Source organism: Amblyomma mixtum, chromosome 3 (genome assembly GCF_055824585.1).
Source record: "Amblyomma mixtum isolate Tamu chromosome 3, ASM5582458v1, whole genome shotgun sequence".
In the NCBI taxonomy this organism is placed as follows: Eukaryota; Metazoa; Arthropoda; class Arachnida; order Ixodida; family Ixodidae; genus Amblyomma; species Amblyomma mixtum.
The window spans coordinates 427,591,204-427,598,936 of NC_143014.1; the positions used below are offsets into that span (position 1 = coordinate 427,591,204).

General features: G+C 43.3%; 1 long non-coding RNA gene and 1 pseudogene across 1 annotated transcript; both read right to left on the bottom strand.

Moving 5' to 3' along the window:
- Positions 1–1,007: 1,007 nt before the first annotated feature.
- Positions 1,008–2,326, bottom strand: LOC149358005 (uncharacterized). Its single transcript, XR_016289934.1, has 2 exons — positions 2,168–2,326; positions 1,008–1,252 (listed from the first exon to the last, which is right to left on the bottom strand). It is a non-coding gene; the product is annotated as an uncharacterized LOC149358005 (long non-coding RNA).
- A 3,265-nt stretch (positions 2,327–5,591) lies between these two features.
- Positions 5,592–6,204, bottom strand: LOC149358006 (uncharacterized; annotated as a pseudogene).
- Between the last annotated feature and the right edge of the window lie 1,529 nt (positions 6,205–7,733).

Genomic DNA, 7,733 nt, shown 5'->3' on the forward strand with positions numbered 1-7,733 from the left:
TTTATTTTTTATGACCAACAACAGCGCTAGCGTCGAACTCTGACGCGAAATTACAATAAAAAGCGCGATGTAATTGATTGCGCGAAAGTAAGCAGAGGTCAGATTCATTCACGAAGGTATACGAATTTTGAAAAGGGGCGTCTTTTGTAATTGTGGTATGCAAAGAAAAAAACAAAGAGAGAAAGAGGTGCCACAATCAAGAAAATGAAATTTCGATTCGAGAAATGGTATAATAACGCACTAATTAACGTGCTGCCTCGCATATCTCTCGCATACCTCGCATACCACAGCCCCCGATTATAGGTTGCCGGTTCAAATTCGTGTCTCAAGATATAGGCTCAACTTAACTAATAAGTTTATGCTGCACGAAACGCTGAATCGTATGACAAAATCCGGAACACCCCAGGCAGCACAACAACATTGGCCGAAGGTCGGTCAACTGTTGGCAAAAATTGGCACGAACATCGGTCCTACACTGGCATTTGGGCCGAGCGCTACCACTTTACACATTGGACCTACTTTCATGCCAGTTTTGGGCCAATGTTCGGACGATCAAACGGCCAACGCAGTACCAATGTTCGTTCTGCAGCATGGGCCAGCAAGGGTCTCATACTGGTATCCAACTTTCAAACATTGGTAGCCAGCTTTCAAACATTGGTAGCCAACTTTCAAACATTGGTAGCCAGCTTTCGAATAATGGTTTCCAGCTTTCGAATAATGGCATCCAGCTTTCGAATAATGGTTTCCAGCTTTCGAATAATGGTATCCAGCTTTCGAACGCTGGCACATGAAATTAACCCACTAGCCAATGACCGGCACTGTGGATGGATGTACATACCATTCTACGTAGCAAATATTCATAATAGAGGGTGCGAAAGAATTCCAGAAAAAAGACCCGTTTATTGCTTTGAGTTACAAGAATCACGCTTTTAGCCCGCACAGGATGGTTTGCGCTACCACCAGCCACCCTGGGGAGTAAAGAAAGGGGGCCCAAGAGCATGGTGGTAGAGGCTGTGGGAAAACAATTTATTTTCAAGTTTGGTGCGTGCCGATCAGGTTGGGCAAAGCATCTGGGCAAGCTGCTGCAGCACGGCTAAGGCATCCATAAAATGCTCAATGGAGCTGTCCTCCAGTGAACTGATTAGTCATATCCGAAGTAATCGTTGCACTCCACTTGCAAGAGGGCTGCTGGACTGCATTCAAACAAATTCCTCGTCCAGCTCTTGCACGATGGCCTCACGATGCGCCAAGCCTGCAACGATCGAGATGCATGATGTCATGGTAAGTTGAATTATGGCTATCACAGAACAAAAACAAAAATGATTAAATAACACCGAATTTTGTGAAACACAGTCATCGTGAAGACACTAGCAACATATTTTACAGGATAATTTTAAATTTATTCTTAAGAACCAGCACCACATTAGTTGCACAAAGTGGAATTTAATTTACTCAACTTCCCTTATACCAAATGGTTTAATTTAGTCCAATGCGTCGTGTCGCACTCCCAGTAAATATATTCAATGCGAGATAAGCAAATTAACGTGATATTGAAAACAGATTAATGTATTATTTTGTTTTAATATCATAACTCGTATCTCTAAATTGCGAGCTAATTTTTTATTCAAGTAAATATGCACAGGTTGTAGCGTCTCTTCCACATGGACGTCAAAACAACATTTTTGATTAGTTTTTTTTTTAATAGGGTTAAAAATACGGCTTGCGATTTCTTGCGAAATACGCTGAACGCAAGGAACTCAGGGCACCTTTGTTTTACCTTAGTCGCTTCGCATGCATGCTATAATTGGATTCGAAACTGCGACTTGCAAACCACACAAAAATACTAGTCTGATAGTCCAGAGTAATGCCCTTTTTCATTGCGAGAGAACTTGGGCAAAAGCTTTAACCAGAAATTGCGGATTTTCTATTGAGTCTGCAAGTGTAGAAGGCAAAAAGAAACAGTACGGAAGTATTACACATATTCTTACCAACTGGTCTGCAGTGAAAAATTAATTAAACGGTTCTGATTTCCGTCGTGCATAAGCGGTAAAGGACATATTCCCGAATGCATCCCATATCAGGTCATATGAGTTCAAACCCGCTGTTAGCCAAAGTAGTGAATCTTCAGTGAGTTCATCTCACCAAAGACGAAAAATTAAATTCTCACCATTCGGCCACAATTCCACTGCGCACGACGTCAAGCAAGCCATTTCGCAATGAGAGTGGGTACACAGAAGTCGTCCTCGTGCTTATTGGCTCGCTCTGTTTTCCTGCCGAAAAAATAAAGGCGCATGTAGTCAAAGCAACGTTTACTACAAAAACCACTTTAACTTCCATACGTATATCAAGATAAAAGAGTTTCAGTACTTACAAATAAGATCTTGCAGGCGGTACGAACAGCGTCGGAGCTCTCCTAATGTATGAGCGTGGCTTTTCGCGTGAGTGTGCATGCATTTTCGTCGTGTTGGTTGTGCACGTGGTTGGGCTCCGCCGTGGAGTCAAGAATGTCTTATTGTGATGCGTCGCGCGGTTCCAAGACGAGCAGTGGAGACGATTGGGGGGGGAGGGGGGGGGTTGGCTGGAGGGGAGAGAGTCGTTTTCCTTTACACAGGTTTTGTGGTTCCGAGAAAAGTTCTCGAGCTGAAAGGTGGAGACAGGGAGATCGTGGAAGGGTGCACGAACAGCGAAGCGCGTAGCTGCGCGCGGGGGGAAATAGCTTTGAGGAAGTGACAACCAAAAAAAAAAGCGCTTCGCGGGGTGGGGGGGGGGGGGGGGGTTAGCCCGTTACCTAAATAAAGGGCGCGGCCGGGAGAACAGGTAGGGAGATATGGGAATACTTGAAAGAGAGAGGGAAAGGGGCCAAAACACGTGAAAAGGGTTTGGAATTTTTGGAGAATGAGTCACATGGCCACAGGCAGTACGGAAAGCAATACCTACAAGGAACAAGTGGATGGGAAACACGGAAGCGCCAAAGTATTGCTACAAAGCTGCAGCAAAAGCCCGAAAATTTTGAAGTGAAAAACTTGGAGCTTCAAGATGAATTTCGCCAAAACGAGTTCAGACACTCGCGTATTTTGTGGGGCCGTATGATGTGGCTTCTGTTAGTTCAAGATAGCTTAAAATGTTACCACATAATAACAAAAATATAAAGCAAAAAAATATCCAAGCAGAATGCGTGCTCTTTCATAGTTTCATGTACCGTACATACGCCAAACAAGCTAGGTTAACATGCGTCTAACGCCAGTTGTCAGTTCATTTATTCAGTGGTCGTCGAGGAATCCTCAAATTGTTTGTTGGTGTGGAAGTTTCGCGCAAAAAAAGCAAAAACAAACAAAGGCATGTTGAATTGTGGTTCGCAACTACTTTCGATGGTTTTCATCAATAAAGGTCATGTTCGAAAGAAAAAAAAAACTTGGGAGTAAATATGCAAGGACGTGAGCAAGAGCTATATTGCCCCCAATGCAAATTACGCAACAGAAGAATAAAATGGTCAAAAACAACAATTTCCAACACTACGATTTGCAGAAAGGGAAGGAAATAGCAAATCAGAAAACACGGGAAAGGCGCGATCACAGGGCACTAGGTAGGGAAGCGTAGGAATCGCTTAGCACGTGTCCGCGTGCGTTTATGAAGCACCCGCCTAATATTTCACGAGCGCAACGCATAATTCTAAATTACGAGGCGACTGCTTCTTTTCTGGACGTTGCCAAAACTGAGCACAATTTCGGTTTAGCGAATGCACTTGCGCTAATCTATTACGTTTGTATCGCGATCTCCATGAAGCAGACACCAGCTGCGCACTGAGGCAGTGAATTCCTAGAGCGAATAAAAAAGTGATTTTTTTATTCCAAAAATTTAATCAAATCAAACTTATTTGATTTTTGTTGAAGGCGCCTGTTGACAATTTTTGTTGAAGGCGTCTCGGGTGTAATCAGAACGTTAATTCTGATCAACAGGACTTCGATCGCAATTCTCCTAAACGTATTATTGCTGCTCACTGCGCAACCAGAGTGCAGCTTTTCCAACGGAATCATGGGTAGCTTTGCTCACAAACTGCAAAAGTGTTCGGTTAAAATATAATAATAAATAAAAACAAACCTTTGAACTCGCATGTTTTAGCGCGTTGGAGAATTATGAACTGCCGATATGGGTCTCGACAATAAAAATAATTTTGAACCCATTTTAATGGATGACACAATGTTTACCAACGTTTGCCAGTATACTTTGAACACTGGATAAGCGGTGGCAATCCTAGGCCAATATAGCCAGCTCCCGGAAATGGCATAGCCAATTCTGGCAAAGAGTGGAACAACACTGGCTAACATGGCCCATGATAGCCAGGATTCGATGATGGCACAGCCAGCAATGGCAAACAGTGGGGCAATCCTGGCTAACCTGGCCCATGATAGCCAGGATCTAATTACGGCTCAGCCAATACTGGTAAAGCGACGGACAACCAGGGCCATTGTTGGATGTGCTAAGGAGTGGCACAACCAATATCGGATGCTCACTGGCAACTCTGGGCCTAGTTAGGGCCACGCTTTGCCAGTGGATCTCCAATATTGGCCCGCTGCCGTGTGCTACCTGGGACGAGACTGTATCCCACATTCTTTGTGACAGCCCTGCCTACAGCGCCGAAAGGCAGCCTCTCAGCCTTGCGCTGGAGCGTCTAGATCCACGCCCACCGACGGAAATGAAGATCCTCGGCCACTGGCCGCGGCGATCGTCGGCGGTGAAGGCCTCCAAGGCACTGCTCCGCTCCTTGCGAACTTGTGGCCTCCATGATCGGCTGTGACTTTAAAGAACGCTGACTTTCAAAGTGACTAATTTTCTGCTACTCTCCTTTCTCTTGCATGTTTTATCCCCTCTCCCCTGTCCCCCCCGTGTAGGGTGGAAAACCGATTTTTCTTCCGGTTAAACTCCCTACGTTTCCTCTTCTACCTCCTCTTCCTCGTCGCGACTCATTTACGAATCTCATTTAAACAGGTACTCATTTAAGCAGATAGTCATTTAAGCAGATACTCATTTAAGCAGAGACGTGTGGATCTTTAACTGCAGGTAGACAAAGCAGTGCACTCACTGTCAGCCATTAGCACGCCCTAGTTATTCCCTGCATTATGGAAGGTGCAATGGAACCAAGAAAACTTGTAGGTATATCAGGATCTGCCCAATTTGTACATTTACATTATTTTCAATCAATCAATCAATCAATCACTTTATTTCAGCTTTTTTTTACAAAAACTGAGGGCGGCAAGAAAAAAGCAGTCATTACGACCGCTTGACAAGCCTCGCCACCCGTACAAAGAGGCAGTTTGGTAGCGACTATGATGGTTACTTCATACACTGGTAACAACGCAAGGTACACGGAAAGACAAGGCATGTAAATATATGCATAAAAGGAAACATTATTTTTTTAAATACGTGCATAAAAAGAAACTTTTTGTTTTTTTTTTAAATACATGCATGAAAGGAAACTTTGTTTTCATTTTGCATGGACAAGTAGTAATTCCGCACAACAGAATAAAGGTTTTACACAACATTTACGGTTCATTGCAATAGAATTCTATACATGGGTACGCATACTGTGGGACCTAGCTTGCAAACACATTTCGAATAGCCGAGACATGCTGAGCAACATGTCATAAAAGGGCGTGTTCAAGTATTTGGGAAGAATGTATTTTAGTGTGGAAAAACCATAGTTTGTTCTGCATCGTGGTAATGAATAGATGATACGCTGTCGTGTCATATACGGTGTCTGATGTGGTGTAAGTGTCACAATGCTAGAAAGAAATGTGTCGTCTTCGGCTATTATTTTTTTATAGAAGGATGCAAACCTGTAATCGAACATTCTTGTTACGGGTATCATTCCGTATTGCTGGTAGATAGGACGTGTCGGAGCATCATACGGTACATTAGCAATTACGCGAAGTATTCTTTTTTGCAGTACTAGAAGCTTCTGGATGTTAGATGCTGTGGTTTGTCCCCATACAAGGAAGCAATACGATACATAAGAATAAAAGAACGCATAGTACAGATTCAGCTTAGTTTTGGCGGGTAAAATATGTTTATTCCGCGAAATTATCCCAATATATCTGGAAAGGGATAGGCACACTTTGCTTACATGAGCGTCCCACGACATAGTAGCAGTAAATACCACTCCGAGTAATGTGAAGGTTTCCACGTACTCAATGGGGGCGTTGTCGAAATAGAGTGGTGGCACACTGCCTATACGCTGCCCCTTCGGATGGAACAATAAAGCTTTAGTTTTTAGTTTGTTTATTTTTAATGAGTTCAAAGATGACCACTCAGATAATGATGACAAAACTGTATTTGCGGTGCTAGTTAGTTCTTTGATGTCAGGTGAGGACAAAAATAGACTGGTGTCGTCAGCATATATGATGTATTTAACTAAGTTACTGATGTTGCATACGTCATTAATATATATGTTGAATAGGAGCGGCCCCAGAAGGCTGCCCTGGGGCACGCCGTTTGTGATTGCTAACAAGTCCGAAGAGCAGTGATTTAAAGCAACATACTGGCGACGAGCACTGAAATAGGATTGAATGAGACAGAGGGCGTGGCCACGTATACCGTAGTGGTCGAGTTTTTTAAACAGAGTTTCGTGATTCAGTGTATCGAATGCTTTGCTAAGTCTACAAAGACGCCTAAGGTGAGGTGTTGAGCTTCGAAGTTATTTAATATGTATTCTTTTTGATCAAGCAGAGCATGCTCAGTTTATCTATGCTTTGTGAATCCATACTGACAATTGGCTATTACACAGTGCTTCTGTAGGAAATTGTAGTAACGTCGATGCATTATTCGCTCTAGCCCCTTGGAGAAAAAAGGTAGTACAGATATTGGCCTGTAATTTCCTAGAACGTTTTTATCACCTTTTTTATAAATAACCACAACTTTGGCCACCTGCATGGCAGCGGGAAAACATACCTGGATTGTACTGACTGCATCCAACTTCAGTGAAATATTGGTTGAAGGCATTTGCAAGGGACGGCCCAGCGATTTCCTTGCCATGCATAACTAGGCTCGCGAGGTCCTGATGTTGGTTATTTCGATTTAGCAGAATATTTAGGCGTCTCCACTTTTCTTTCGGGCGGTCTGAGAGATGCGCATTCAACAAGTTATTATAGTAGGCAGTCCTAGATGATTTAATTTCGCTGTTTAAGCGGATCCTTAGCGACTTATAAGTGGCTAACACTGCGGGGGCTCTACTTTTTATGAAAGTTGCGAAGAGCTTGTGTTTCTTTTTTACCAGTCGTACCAAGCGAGCAGTCATCCATGGCTTTCGTGCTTTTTTTGAAGGTTTTATCTCAACGATAGGGAAACACTCATTATAAATTGGGAGAAAGAGCTGAAGTAGCTCACTGTGTGATTCATCGGGTGTTGTGTGCTGGAAAACAGGATTCTAGTTCACAAGTGAAATACTGTTCCTGAAATGGTCAAGGCGGCTTTGGGAAAGTAGCTGTCGACGGACTTTCAAGGCTGTCTTTGCGGAAGGTTCTTTTTGAAGACGGACGAAGATAGGAAGATGGTCGCTAATGTCTATCGCAATACGACCGGCAAATGACGCATCCTCGCGATTGGTGATTAGTAAATCCAAAGAAGAAGAAGAATGTGAGGTAACACGTGTAGGTCCGCGGATTTCATTTTGGAAGCCAGCTGTTTGTATGGTGACTAACATGCGCTCTTGCACTGAACTGCTTGTGCTCATATCTATG